This window comes from Coenobita brevimanus, chromosome 65, assembly GCF_032717465.1.
Source record: "Coenobita brevimanus isolate Jiangsu-jjx chromosome 65, ASM3271746v2, whole genome shotgun sequence".
In the NCBI taxonomy this organism is placed as follows: domain Eukaryota; kingdom Metazoa; phylum Arthropoda; class Malacostraca; order Decapoda; family Coenobitidae; genus Coenobita; species Coenobita brevimanus.
This window is the reverse complement of record NC_137018.1, coordinates 2,485,755-2,495,944: the sequence shown is the minus strand read 5'-3', so window position 1 is coordinate 2,495,944 and position 10,190 is coordinate 2,485,755.

Sequence of the window (10,190 nt, the reverse complement as noted above, 5' to 3'; positions counted from 1 at the left end):
ACACACACACACACACACACACACACACACACACACACACACACACACACACACACACACCTCCCCAACTCATATCCACTCTCAGCATCTACACATCCCTTCATTTTCCTACACCCAGTTCCTCTGTCAGACCTAATGTGTTATTATTTCTTGCCATTACGCCCACTTCCACCCTACCTGCCTGCCTCCCACTCCCCGCCCTCATTCTCCCTCGTACAAAACAATCATCATCAAAACACTGGTTGGATTTTACCTTTTCTCCGTAATTCAAACAGATCTTCCCACCTTAATTCATTCGTACCTTAATTCACATCCCACGCATTCTCTTCCAAATATCCACTCCCACTCGCTGGTTCTCATTCCCTTTAACTCCTTCGCAACACACACACACACACACACACACACACACACACACACACACACACACACACAACTCCATTCTCTTTCATTTTCACACACTCACACCTTCCAGAACCTCGGCTAATCTCTTTCCCCTTTACACGCTTGTCCTTCCCCGCTCCCTCCCACACCACTCTTACCCTCTCTTGCGCACCTTCGTTCACACTCTCACATATGCTTTAGATCCTTTTTTTCATTGTCACACCCACTCAGTTGCTCACACTTCCTTTGTCCCCCCCCCCTTTCTCTCTCTCTCTCTCTCTCTCTCTCTCTCTCTCTCTCCCCGTAACTAACTTACCACTCGCATACTAACATTCACACACCCTCCTCGAAATTCCCATTTGATCCTCCCTCTCTCGCACAGCACTCACTCTCCTTCTCTCATAAATCTCAGCCTCTCACTCTCTCACGCACGCAACTCCCTCACACTAGTCTCTCTTAAATGTTTCTTCTTTCACACTCTACTCCCTCCCCCTCTCTCACAGCTCTTCCCCTGCCCACACTCCACTCTGCCCCTCACACTTCCACAACTCCCTCCGCCTCTCTCGCACGCTCTCACACACACCCAACCACTCACACACCACACCTTACCCCGCCACCTTTTCGAGAGCCTCATCTTTTACACGTTAGTGCTTGTTGCCAGTTTACTGAGAGAGAGAGAGAGAGAGAGAGAGAGAGAGAGAGAGAGAGAGAGAGAGAGAGAGAGAGAGAGAGAGAGAGAGAGAGAGAGAGAGAGAGAGAAAGAGAAAGAAATTATTTGTGTATGAATGTGTGTGTGTGTGTGTGTGTGTGTGTGTGTGTGTGTGTGTGTGTGTGTGTGTGTGTGTGTGTGTGTGTGTGTGTGTGTGTGTGTGTGTGTGTGTGTGTGTGTGTGTGTGTGTCAGTGCATTGTGTGGGCGAGTGAGTTTTCTCATTTTCTGCCTTCTCTTATCATAATCATTTTCTCGTTGCTCTTTCCTCTCATCATCATCATTATCTCCAAAGCCTTATTGTGCTTCATCAGTACGCTTCCTTTATTCTCTCTCATTCCAGCATTAGTTTTTTCCCTCTCTCTCATCTCAACCTATATTATTTGTTATCTCACATCTCCTTTCTATTTTAGTTTTTCGCTGACTCTATTCTCTTTTCCTCAGTTCCATTCTTTCCTAAAATTTCTTATATTTCTTTCCTTATTTTGTCTTCTCTTATTTCACACTGTTTTTCCTCCTCAAATGGGAGCATTGTTCGTAGTCTGTCTGTCTATCTGTCTGTCTTTCACACACACACACACACACACACACACACACACACACACACACACACACACACACACACACACACACACACACACACACACACACACACACGGCTTTAGTATTCGAGGTGCCTCACTCGATCTTGACTTTAGCGACATTAGCCAACTTCCACCACTCCACACCACACATTATCACCTCCCACACCACATCACACCTGTGGCATTGATTGGAGAGTCCTGCAGCACGTTTTTCTTGGATTTCCCTCTCTTCCTTTTTTCACATTCTTTCTCACATTCTCCTCTCTCTCTCTCTCTCTCTCTCTCTCTCTCTCTCTCTCTCTCTCTCTCTCTCTCATTTCTATCATTTTGAATCTTTGCAAATAGCCCCTTCCTGAACCTTTCCTTTCCAACCTACCTACTTCTTTCACTCCTATTTTAGTTTTCCTTATTCTAAAGTAAACTCACTTGTTTTTATGTTTTCGATCCTCTACTATTGTTTTCTTTCCACCTACCTGCTCATACTTTCTACTCTGTAGGCCCGGGTTTTGTTCTTCCTGATAATGGAGGCAGTGAATGTGCGAGAATGCGAAGTTGTAGAGGATTTGGGACGTTCTCTTTGATGGTTGAGGTGTGAACTGTATAGCATATGATATGAGGGTTACACTTTTATATTTTCATCTGTGTTTAATCTGACAGTCGACGTACTGACTGTCTGACAGGTGTTGCACAAGCCCATCTGCAAATGAAAATACCCAGGGAAAAAAATGTGAAACTGGTTAGGCCTGTGACATGGAGTCAGGATTGCCGAGGCTGGAATGATGTGTTGATGATTGTGTTACTAATTTCAAAAGGCATGCTGTTAATTGGCCTCAGTTTCGTACATTCATTCTCCATATTTCTTGATCGTACTTCATCGCACGTTTAGGGGGTAGAAGCAATTAGGCTGAGGACTAGCATCATCTTCATCATCACCATCATCATCGTCATCATCATCATCATCATTATCATTATCATCATCACCATCATCTTTTCTCATCGCACTGAACTCGATTGTGTGTATATCTGTACTGCAGCAGCATATCTTGTTACTGTCCTCTGTGTGTGTGTGTGTGTGTGTGTGTGTGTGTGTGTGTGTGTGTGTGTGTGTGTGTGTGTGTGTGTGTGTGTGTGTGTGTGTGTGTGTGTGTGTTTTCTGGCAGTTCACTCAGATGATTGATTTGTCATTTTGTGCTCTCTCTCTCTCTCTCTCACACACACACACACACACACACACACACACACACACACACACAGAAGAATGAAGATGAATTACACAGTCTCTGTCCAAAGAAAAGACAAAGTAAGAAGCAAAGAGGAGGCTAGCAAAGAAAATATAAAAAGACCCTCAGCTGAAACTGCAAGAAAATAAAAAAAAAGTCAAAGCGAACATTGGGAAAACTGACACCTAGGATTTTTTTTGGAATGGAAAACTGATAGAAATGTAGCCTGGAGGAAAATATTACGGAAAAAAAATTGACAAAAATATGCGCTACATTGTTGGCATTGTATTGCTGTTTCGGCCTTGATAAAAAGAATATCCACAGTAATAGCGATATATGGTCTGTATCCTGATTATACTAGAAAAGAAATTACATGGATAACCAGGATTTTCTGCGGAGATGTACATGACATTTCTAAAGTATTCATGGAACTTGCTCCTCTACTGGTATTAATTCTATCTCTAATCGACTTGTTTCACTAGTTCTCTATTGTCTTTTCAAACCATTACCTCCTATATGCAAAAGAACATGAAGTTATTGTTATCTGAAATGATTTGCTACAGTTCCATCTCGTTTACTCCAAGCTGATTCATTTATTCAATCACCCAAGTCGCTTAAATTCATCAGCAAAGACAACCTGATTCTCTCCTTTGCTGATAACAATAAATGTAACCTTATCTAAAGTTTCTTATTTAAAAGGTTCCGTTTTAGTAAGAAAGTATTTTTGCTCACTGATTATACAAAGGTTATTAAGGCAGATAACGACTATGTGCTCAAGATATGAGGGCGGGGGGGGGGGGGTGGCTCTGGGATCTCCATCTCTTTTCTGTGGGGTTACTGATGCTGTGAATCATTTCATCATTCTTTTCTGAGCACAGTATGATTACAGTATCATCTCTAAATTATGGGCACCAAAACTGCACTGTAAAGCCCAGATGTTGTCTTAGTATACAGTAGTAGGACAGAACGCCAGTGTTATATCACTTTATGTCATCTAGCCAAAAATCGTTTTTACTTTACTTCAGACACCAGTATATTGCTGTAAATAATACTTGGCTTCTTTAGGTGGTTTTCATTAGATTGTAATTAGTTGACACATTTCTACGTTATTCTTCATATGGTATTCGTCTGCCCATTGGAAAGAATGTCAACGTCAGAATTACAGTAGTTACTGAATCTTTCTAATTTATTGCTTTAAGAATTGCATTTACCAGCGTACAGTATATCCTTTAATCCAGGTAGCTGGTGTATATGATAATCAACAAAGCATCACCTAAATCCTGAGATACTCCTCTGGTTACCAATCCCCAGTACAATGCATCGCAAGAGGTCTCTCCTATGATTAAGTAGAACAGCGAGATCGTTTGATACCACACCCTTGTACACGACCAAGTGAAAAAATTCTGTTATGCTCGCCAAATTCCTAATTCGCACTAGAGTTGCTGGCCACCGTTTTACTGGCTCAGATAAGCTAAAAATGTCTCAGTAATGAAGGTGCCTCTGAGGGAAATAAACCCCTGAAACTCTCCTGGAAGCTCTGTTGGGGTTGCAAAAAGCTAATTTCAGAATGATCCTCAGTAACTCAGTGACAAAGGAGGATTCTGCAATAAATCATTCATAATAAACTTCTAACATGACTAGGACTTCTAACTCCTTCACTTCATTTGATGGCCAAACGTATTCAGATTAAGGGAGTCATTTCACTAGCAACCAAGGGGAATTATTTCTACCGCACGATTATGGTTCATCAAAGCAGGCTATCACCCAAACACTACTATATAATCAAGTTGTAGGAGTAATGCAGCTTCGTCATGCAAACATAAATGACTACAGTGGCAGCAAGAGGAATTTAAAAAGGATACCCTTGTACTGAAGAGGTTATTGATACTTTCTGGTCTCTTCACCTCATGAAGTCTCCTATTATGTAAATAAAGTCGTCGGGCTAAATTATAAAATTATTGCCCTACCCCTGCAGCTTCGGTGGCTCAATCGACTGAGTACACTCCTCGCGATGGATGTGCACCGAGTGAAGGGTTCAAACTCAAGAAGTGGCGGACATTTAATATGCGCTGGTGCAGCAGTGCGCCTTTCACGTGGCTGTATATGTTCGCATCATGTCCGTTCTACCAAGGCATGTCATACAGTTTCTTAACACACACACAGAAGCATGGCCATTACATCACTTCTATCTCAACATGTTTCACTCTTCCTACAGAAACCCCTTCCTCATTCTTACTTGCCAGCATGTGGAAGGAATACCTCTGGCTATCACTCTCCTTCTGAGGAAAAGGTGTGTTCTTGGAAAAGCCTGTTATATGCTAATTCAGATACAGATATCCATCAAGCTGAATGGGTTTATTCAATTGACGTCAGTGTTTGCTGCTTCTCGTAATCGATGAAAACCCATCACTCTCACTACTCCTCTCTCTCTCTCTCTCTCTCTCTCTCTCTTTCGTTTATGGATTGTTTGTGAGTTGCCTTTCCGTGGTGGCGTCAGCAAGTCTGGATTTAGAACCTGCCGGGAAAAAGTTATCCCAGCCCAAACGAAAATTCTAGCCTGGCCTGCAAACGGCCCTCAACACACCCCATCTCCCCTAAAAGGAGGATGGTGGCCTGCAGTGCTGGTATAAAGCCACACTTCTGGAGAGGGTAGAAGTAATTAAGTGGATGTGGCAGACACAGAGCGCTCCACCGACGACGACCTACCGATTTAAGAACCAAATGTTTTATATTCCGTATGACTTAACCTTCGCCAGACTAATCTCAGATTTGACTTCCTTAATTCTTACCCAATTCTTGACCCTTTCAGCAACTGTGGTTCAGATAGAATCACATCTATCTGAGATGACATTCCCCAGTGACCTTGAGATTCGACCTTTTCCCGTTACCTTAATCTTTGGCCGACTTTTCTTAAATAGACTTTCTTTATTCGTACTTCAACCTGAACCCATCCACAAAATTAGTTTACATTAAATAAATCCTGATAAATTTAATCTTGCCATGTGATCTTGACCTTTGACTCATTGTTCTCAAAAATAAAATGTCATCCTCCTCGGTGATACTTAACTCATCCACCAAATCTGACCCAAATCAGCTCCAAATTCTTGCAGTTATTTTCTTCACACACAAACACAGTGGGTGAACTTATCTTGTCCTGTGACTTTTACCTTTGACTGAATGATCGCAAACTTGTTTTCCCTCGTTCTTTCCTGACTCTTAATACTTCCACCAAGTTCGGTTCAAATAAACAGAAAACTATTTTACCTATACTTGCCCTGTAACCTTGGCATTTCCTGTGACCATTACTTTTGATCTATAGCTCTAAAACACTATGGGTATATCCTATGCCTGATCGTCAACATTTCCGCCAAGTTAGGTTAAAATAGAATCAAAACTGTTTGAGTTATCTGCATAACAAAAACATATGCGGGACAGATGTGACCTTGCAGTGTCGCTTTGAACTTTGACTGATCCTTTCAAAACTAAACTACATAAATCTTACAGTACTGTTAACATTCTCCCAAAGCTTGGTCAAAATAAAATAATAAATATATATTAATTCTGCTAGGTCAACATTTGACCGTTTGACCTAACCCCGTGACCCTGACCTTTAACCTAGTGTTCTAAAAAAAACATTTTTACTCAGGGGCTATCGCTTACCTTTCCACCCACTTTATTTAAAATCGGATTAAAAGCTTTTCCATTTACTCTCTCTCTCTCACACACACACACACACACACACACACACACACACACACACACACACACACACACACACACACACACACACACACACCAAAACATACTACCCACTCTCGTCGTGCGAGTTGCGGGTGCAATATGTAGTCCCCACCTGAATGCTGATTAAGAGGAAAAATATAAATGCTAGCAGAGGTACCCGGCATTACCTGGGTAAGAAAACCAATACCGTGAATACCAACATTGTTTGGAATTCTGGAAGTCCACCCCTCTGTTGGACACTTCTCTTGAGTCCCATTTCAGTCACTGGACTTATGCTGAACATGCCCACTCATAAGTAAGAATAGCTAAAAAATAAGTTACACAAATAAGAATGATAAGATTAAATAAGGCATGATACTGAATTAACAAACAACAGTCATTTGCTTACCATTGCATAAGAGAGTCATATAAAAGTAAAAATGACAAAAATATACCCCACCGATAACACTGACAAAAATTAAAGAAGGAATGAAAATAAATACTGCTGGCAAAAAAATGACAGATATACATGACATTAACATAATCATCATTCAGTTCCAAAATGAATCATACTGGCAAACAATACACTTTTCATCTTAATCTGACCTAGATTTTCATTCTGTTGTGGTGTCCAACCCTATGTAGGAGGCAACCCTCCAGAGCCCCATTTTACTCATTGTACCCATGTTCCTCTTTGGACCCAGTTCTCCAGAGATGTATTCCACATGGACCCATTCATTCCATGGACCTAATCCCAATGGACACATTTTTTCCCTTTCACCCTCCCATTCACTCTTCCCAACCCTTATCACCCATCTGCTCACTCTTCCACCCTCATCCACCCATCCTATCTACCCCCTTATTTACCTGCACCGCCATATACTTGCCCACTAAATCCATTGTAGCTAATATTGATATGGTTCTAGAAAAAGTTAAAAACCCTGTTGTAAGTAGTCACCATGTTTCTACGATGTTGGCTTTATGGGCTATAATTGCTTCTAAATTTGACCATTAGGGACGCCACATCAGCAACTTTAAACCACACCAGAAACTTCCCCGTAAAAAGCAACCCTGTTAGACCTCTTTGGAATCCTCTAAATAGTTCCCCTTTAATTTCCATGAGAGAACAAACACACAGACGGACAGACACACTCTCAGAAATATAAAACAGTTTGTTGAAATAACTGCTGAAGATAAATGCGCAGACAAAGACAATTTCTTCACAATTGTACCAGTTGTCTCTGTGCGTGGTTGTAGCCAAAATTGTAGAATATTCCTGACGCCAAGTTAACTGATAAATACACCCCTTATTTCTTCACTATCGATGTTACTAAATCTTGGAAAGCGTTATGGAGAGCACGTCTGTCATCATATTCCAGGATGGTCAGCTGTGTGCAATGATATAACTGAAATCAGGTAAGACATCTCCCCCTCCCCCCAAAAAAAAATGACTAATGAGTTGTGGAGATAACGAGTTGAAGCATCCCTAGAAATTATAATAAAAACAGTTTGACATTTTTACCATCCCAGTTCTAATTATTTTCCTTTTCGTACTAATTCTATCCTTACAGTTAAATTTCTTTCAGGCATTTTCATCCAGCCAGTTGCCTCTTTCATCTTATTTCCCTTACATTTGATTAGGGAAGGACTTGGTGAAAGACGGAAAGGCTAAAACTTCTTCACCTTCTTCTTAATCACCATTAGTTAAATGAAAGTGTTAATTAAAGCCGAGGCACCAAAAACGTACTGTGAAGTTTGTGTGGTCGGTGCAACTATTGAAGACACACACACACACACACACACACACAAAATCTCTCTCTCTCTCTCTCTCTCTCTCAGTCGTGTTCAGTCTTATTTTCTTCCTCTGCCCTTGGATACACAGACCTCTCATACTTTTGAGCGGCTTAGCTTTTTCTTGCCCCAAATCTCTGTCTGTCTGTCTGTCTGTCTGTCTCTCTCTCTCTCTCTCTCTCTCTGCTTGTCCGTCTCTCCCTCATCTTTTATCCCTTCCTAGATTTTTTTTACCATCATTTAGTTTTTCTTTTCTTTAGTTCTCTCTCTCTCTCTCTCTCTCTCTCTCTCTGTTATCTTCAATCCACTCTAACTTTTTCTCTCGTTGGGTCGGTTCTTTCAACACATTTTTCTTGTTATCTCTCCCCCCACCTTCTCTCTCTCTCTCTCTCTCTCTCTCTCTCTCACACACACACACACACACACACACACACACACACACACACACACACACACACACACACACACACACACACACACACACACACACACACACACACACACACACACACACACACACACACACACACACACACACACACACACACACACACACACACACACACACACTGCCCTGCTCTGTACTCCCCATCTCTGCTCCCCTACTATAACTCCTATCTGCCCATTTTCATTTCTTATTTTGCACTGTCTCATCCCCTCCACTCCCAACCCTCGATACTTTCTCCTCCCTCCTCTCCACCCTTGTTTCCATTTCCCTCCTCTCCACACTTCATACTTTCTCTGCCTCTTCTTTACACCTTCCTTACCTTCCCTCTCCTCTCTTCTCCGCAACATCCATAATTTCTTTCCCCCTCTGCATCTTCCATACTTTCTCTCCCTCTCTTCTCCACCTCCCATACTCTCTCTCCCTCTCTTCTCCACCTTTCATATTTTCTCTTTCTCTCTTCTCTGCATCTTCCTTACTTTCTCCCCCCCTCTCTCTCTCCACCGTCCATACTTTGGCTTCCCCCTCTCAAACTTCCATACTTTCTGTCTCCTCTCCACCTTCAGCACTTTCCCTGCCAATTCTCTTCATTCTACTTTCCCTCCCATTTCTCTCGACGTTCCATGCTTTCTGTCTCATCTCAGCTTTCCCTCCTTCCCTTTCCCTACCTCTTCACATTTCATGCTTTTACATTCCCTTCCCTTCCATCTTCTCTATTTTTCCCTTTCCCTTATCTCCACCCTGCAAGCCTTCTCTTCCCCTTCCTTCCACTTTCCACACTCTCTCCTTCCTCCTTTCTCCTTCTCCGAACGTTCTTCCTTTCCTCCCCACTCCCTCCTTCTTCCCCGTCTCATCGTATCCTTTGCTCCTCTTCTCTCTTTTCACTCCTCCTCTCTCCCTCTTTCCACATTTTCCAATCCCGTTTTTTCTCTCCATTCTCCTCCCTTCCTCTTTGTTCCTCTTCACTATTTCCTTTCTCACTTCCCCCGCTCTCTATCCCTCCACATCTCCCTCCCCCTCTTCTCTCCTCCCCTCCTCCCACTCACCCCTCCTCATTCTCACTTATTCAAGGATGCGAGATGGCAAACTCAGACTCTGTACTCTCTGTGTATTTAAGCCAGTTCCCATATAATTCCAGGAAAGTTAAACCGAGAGAGAGAGAGAGAGAGAGAGAGAGAGAGAGAGAGAGAGAGAATGATACATATATACATACACGTACATATATACATCCATTGATATAAGCATATGTACATGCATGCGTACATATATACTGATGTATATATAGACTTTGATTCAGAGAGAGAGAGAGAGAGAGAGAGAGAATGATACATACTGTATATAC